The sequence below is a fragment of the Cimex lectularius genome, unplaced genomic scaffold (genome assembly GCF_000648675.2).
Source record: "Cimex lectularius strain Harlan isolate CLEC.00 unplaced genomic scaffold, Clec_2.1 scaffold21, whole genome shotgun sequence".
Classification (NCBI taxonomy): Eukaryota; Metazoa; Arthropoda; class Insecta; order Hemiptera; family Cimicidae; genus Cimex; species Cimex lectularius.
The window spans coordinates 540,888-546,747 of NW_019392671.1; the positions used below are offsets into that span (position 1 = coordinate 540,888).

Consider the following 5,860-nt stretch of genomic DNA (forward strand, 5'->3'; position numbering starts at 1 on the left):
TTACAATTAATTAAGGTTTTTAGTTGAGATGAAAAAAGTTAATGGCACGAGAGGGATTCGAACCCACGACCTTCGGCTAGATACGCCGCTGCTCTACCACCTGAGCTATCCTGACCTCGATCCACCCGGACATCAACTCCCCATCTCAACCCCACCTTATGAGTTTTCCCTCCTTTTGCCATTTTTCACTACACTAAATAGTCTGTAGTTCGGTGGATTCACATTATTTTGGTCGGTCAGGTTCGGGTTCTCGCCATCTTCAATTCCTTGCTTCCGTGAGTTTTTTCTCTCGTGGCAATCGATACCTTGCAAAAGAATACGGCTGAGTAATAAAACACAAAGATCCTTCACAAAAGTCGGACAAATACCGACAAAAGTTTGACAGACCGCAAACAGTGAGGATATGTGGGCCAGAATGATCGGAATCGACAAGATTCCAACTACGAGTCACATAAAACAATTAAAAAAAACATTATAAATTAGAGTTACTTTCTGTTAAGAATAATTTGCCTGTTACTCCAAAAATGTTTGTTTAAAATAAAACTATCAACAAAAAGCTTGATGGTTGCTCAGTAAGGAAGACGAAATAAACTCAAAATGGCCGATCAGGATGTAAATTACGACTGGTATGGTTGTTTATCTCATTTATGTAGTAGAGAATTTGTATTTCCTTGATTTAATATCGCTTTCATTAAAAAGTTGTTTCTGTCTTTTATGCTTCTATTCTTCCATCCTAAACCTATGCGAAGATTAATCCACCACCATCCTTATAATCGCAGATGGGTGGGAAATGGGCCATCGCGTCCACCGAAATCTTCGTTAAGGTGAAATACACTGATGAATTCACAACGATGAGCCATTTCGTGACAAGAAAAGGCAAACAGTTAAATTCAACGTTCCATAAAGGCCCAGGATGTCAATAAACGAAAGCCGAGAATAGCCATTTTTTATACGTTAGAAATGTATTTTTAACTTGGATAAATGATTGTCTTACCCATTAATCCTATTGGTTTTTTCTGTTCCTGAATTGAATTTTTCGGCTGGGCTAGTGGTTGACATGTATATGGCGTCTGGCCGCAAAATATCTTTACCGATTAGAAATATCTCCGCGTATTACAACCGCATGCTCATTGGCATTCTTCATCGAGAAAAAGTACTTTGTACAAAACGGATAACTAAGAATAAAAAAATTACTTTTAAAAAATAAGGCATATTTCCGTTTTGATTTAATCTCTAAGTGTTTAATTAAAAATGGGTATTAACTCAATGTATAACCGTTAAGTTATACTGGGAGAATTTGGTCATTATCGATGGCTATGGTCCTCCTATTTTTGCTGTTGATCTGCCAGATGCTATTCAGCATTTCGCCATCTTAGGGTGTTTTACCATCTAGAGATGACTCCAGTTTGATGGATCATTACCAGCCATGGTATAAGTGGTTAATCTCATTTTCAAATCTAAAGCGACCATCAGGCAGTTTCCATAACCCAACATCCATAGACGATAACGTCTATCTGCAAACAAACACCGAGCGAGCATGATGGATTGGTAGATATGACAATATAATCGTCATTGTCTTTTCTTTTATTATTTTCTTATCCGAGGTATAAAATACAAAAAGAAGTCAACCTATATAACTTTGAAGTACATGCACAGCAAAGGGAGAAAATCATATTTTCAAGAAAATGTGGAAATTATTACAAAAAAATTTCGGCTCCTAGGTCCCATTGGCTAACATTTTCGACTTAGTTCATCCAAAAAGATTTCGTTACAGTCGATCCACGTCAGCAGCTTCCCCTTGTAAGTAAAAAATACCAAGATCCTTCTTATACATATTTTGCCTTTATTTAATGCAGTTTTCAAAGGTTCAGCTATAGCAACGGTCAGTGACGGTCCTTGTGTAGTGTGGTAATCTTGTAAACATAAAGCTATAGACTCTTATAAATAAACTTCGCTACTTTAAAAAAAGTAGGCTGACAATTCCTCTTTCTTATTTCTTGAAATCACCTATATTTACTATAATTATTCAAAATTCCTGGCGGATAATTATGCACTGACACTCTAGATCGAAGCTAGGGTAGTTTCCTCAGGAAGGGGACGCAAAAGCGCCAATTTGTCCTGTGTCTAATGGTGTCTCAAAGACCATTAATTACGATTTTTTATCTTTGTACAATGTCTTTTTGAAATGCAAAGACTAGCTACAATGCTGAGTAAACAATTATTCGATTTAAACAATGGAACAATTATATAAGCGAAAGATTAAAATAAGGATTGATATTTTACATAATACAACGATATTTCTTAAATCCTAGCCAATACAATGTTACTCTGATAATTATAATTTCTTTAACGGCGTAAAACCTGAAGAAAAATCTGTTTTGTTGAAATTTTCAGATGTGGACAATCTTTGTTATTAATGTCAATTAAGTGAATGAAGTGGGGGAAATGTAAAACTTGAAGAAATTATTAAGCTCGACAACAATTCTCAACCAAAATAATTAATTGGGCATCTCCTCACCAAAGAAAGACCACGGAGATGCCCTTTAAGCTTTAGCGGCAACATCTGTAAAGCACATACCCACCAAACAAGTTTAGGTTATTTACTTTCATATATATTTGCAGTGTGATGGGGGGGGGCGTGAATGTATGTATGTTTGTGATGGAATATTGAGTACCCACAAACAATTTTTTTTTAAACGAGGGTTCACAACAGTAGAGGTCATATCAACCCTCAGGGTGCCTTTGTTTATGAAAAAAAAGCCCATTTGTAAGTATGTCGGATTCGAATGCAGGGCCGCTAGATTCGAACCCGGTATCTTTACCTTACAGTGATGAGCGCCGTGTCAACGCCGTATGGACACGGTCTGTATACAATATCGAGTACCTACAGACTTGTCGAACCAATTAGGATAGTGAATGTAAGATTTTTACTGTGTGTGAGTGTATTTATTGGCGTGAATGAAAGCAGGGGACGTGAAAATCGCCTTGCTAGGCTCCCAACCGTAGGTTTAGGCTGTACTTAATTTTAGTGTAGTTCTGTCGTGTTCATATGCTTTACAGGTTGTCAGTATATGCTTCATCGCATCCGCTCTCCACACGTGGCACAGATAGGTGCGTTCTCCCTAAACATAACATGGCCATGGGTGAGCCTTGTGTGTGTGTGCCTACTCACAGTCGATACAGTATTGCCTCTTCATGTCTGGATGATCGAAAGGAGCATCCCCAAGATTTGACTTGCGGTTTAATTTCTCTTAATTCTGCATCTATATTCTCTTCTCAATGCCGTTGCCACGATAGCAAACTTCTTTTACTTTAAGTGTGAAAAGAAATCATCATGGAGGATGTAACATGACCGTTCACCATCATTGATAGCAAGTTTTGCAGCTCTATCCGCTATATTATTTCCAACTATACCGCAGTGTCAAACCATTGTTGATGATAATCTGTAGTTTGGTCGATTCACATTATTTTTGTCCATCAGGCGGATTTCGGCTTCTCGCCATCTTCAGTGCTTTGTATTCGTGATTTTTTTACTCACGGTCGTCGACACCTTATAAAAGATTGCAATTGAGAAAAAATCACGCAGATCAACCACTGAAGATGGCCAAACGATTGATTTATTCCCTTTAAAAAAATTGTTTCCTGATTTCATATTTATTCCACATTCTCGTCAAATCGTATCACAGTTTTGATTTGTTCCCATAAAAAAAATCATAGTGTGGAATGACGCAAAGGTGATTTCAATGTACTTTAATTATTTGCTATTCCCCTGATAGGGCCTTTGATGGGGCCGTGAATAAAGATGAGAATCTCGACCCAAAGAACAATGGATGCGAGCCCAACCGTGTTTCCTCTCCCGCATTTCTTTACCAAAGATACTTTCCCCTTTTTCATCATGGACAAAAATTTCTTATATTAAATTGAAGATTCAATCATTACAGTGATATTATTGGCTAAAGAGGGTAATCTAAACAACCAACCTATGAACTCCAATCCTATTTGATCCTATCCAATTTGATGTTTTCCTAACTAAGCTAATCAAAAATAAATAAAACTAAGTTTTAATGTTCAAATTGGATGTTTTCCTAACTAAGCTAATCAAAAATAAATAAAAATAAGAGTTTTAATGTTCAAATTGGATGTTTTCCTAACTAAGCTAATCAAAAATAAATAAAAATAAGAGTTTTAATGTTCAAATTCGAACCAAGAGAAAAATGAACATGCGGAAATATAATATATATGTACATATTACATTTTAAAACGTGTCTCTAAGCAAATAAACTCAATGCCAAACACAACTGATACGGCGTTAATTGTTATGTAAACAAAGCTTATAAAGGGTTGTAAACAATACTTTTACTCGTTAATAACATTTTCTGATTTAAACTCAATGCACATTATAAATTTGGTACGAAAGGTTTGAAGTGTCTTATGTCCTTTCATTTTTATGATTTTTCCGTACAAAACGAAAGATATTTGTTTTTAATAAATAAATTAGAGATCGTTTTGTGTTTAGAAATGGGCAAAAGAAAAAATGATGCATAAAATAGTTGATTTATTATATTTTTGTCAGAACAGAGCTGAATGAAATGACGAAGCTTACAGTTTTTCTTGCATTTGATCGATAAGAACAATAGCAGGTTTTATTTAAGGGAAAAACTTCAATTCCCCCCCCCTCCACGCTTTTGGACAAAAAACAAGCTTTTCTTAATAAGTGCAATTTGACCAAATAAGACTTTAAAGACCAAAAAAGACAGGTTTTTCTGTTTTCCTCTCAAAAAAATTGAAAACATTTTTGAAAAAACGATCGATACTACATTGATGGAAGGAACGCTTTTATATCTCAAAAATTAATTTACTATTTAATAACTTNCCACAAAAACTAAATACCGAAGCTGTCTAGATCTAGATGTTGAACCCAACATCTGACTATCAGATATTAAACCTAACATATCCAAATTGTGCTCAATTATGTCTCTTTTGTGTGTATTTTGAAAAATAATAAATTATTGTGTACAGAAGAAAAAATTCTTTCTTTAAAAAAAAGTGTAGTGCAAAGCGTGTGGTAAAGATTTTACTTAGTTGTGTAACGTGGCGTTCTTTATTTGGATCGATGTGTTTTCGACTTACCCCTAGGACGCGTGACATATATATAGAACCATCCTCCTGGCAGAAAACGTGCAACTGTGAGAAGTTAGAAATGACTACTGGCTCGACTCTTTCCCTCTGGACACGAAGCCCCACTTCGACGCCCCCACTTGAACGTCTGTTTTATATTTGCCGTTTGATATTTTCGCGATTATTTGACCGATTATTTATATGCAATTAATGGAAAGCGGAGTTTTTCACAAGGTATGTGAAATAAACTAGATAACGTGAAAGTTTTTCGTTTGAAATCATTCGTTTTTTTTCCGTCGCCTTATAATAATGGCGATCATTGAAAAAATTAAATTCAACCGTTTGGTTTAATGATATTGATGTAGAGGATCAGATCAATTTCAACAACTATCAATCATCCGCATATAGGTGGAATGAAAGGAAATTAAAATAGAAGAAATATCATTGAAGTAAGTGGAAAATAAAAGGGGACCTAAGGTAGACTGGAATTCCGGATTAATAAAACCAACGTCAGCTCTTTGAAGTTGAAATCGACAATTGAAATTCAAACTTTTGGCTTAATTGTTCATGCAGAGAACATCATACAACTGACAGTCATCTGCATATAGGTGGCAAATAAAAGAGGACCTAAGATGGACCCCTGTGGAACTCCGGAAGTAATAAAGCCAATGTCAGATCTTTTGGAGTTAATACTGACAACTTGGGAGCGACTACTCAGATATGAAATAAAAAATTTATAATT

The 5,860-nt window shown here is 35.5% G+C and overlaps 1 protein-coding gene across 1 annotated transcript in view; it reads right to left on the reverse strand.

Annotated features, from left to right (window-relative positions):
• LOC106666909 overlaps positions 1-5,236 on the reverse strand; it is a 56,747-nt gene extending 51,511 nt beyond the window's left edge. The window contains exon 1 of the transcript XR_002909928.1: positions 5,131-5,236. The gene's annotated coding sequence lies outside the window, so the exon portion shown is untranslated. The remainder of the gene's footprint in view (positions 1-5,130) is intronic.
• Positions 5,237-5,860: the final 624 nt, after the last annotated feature.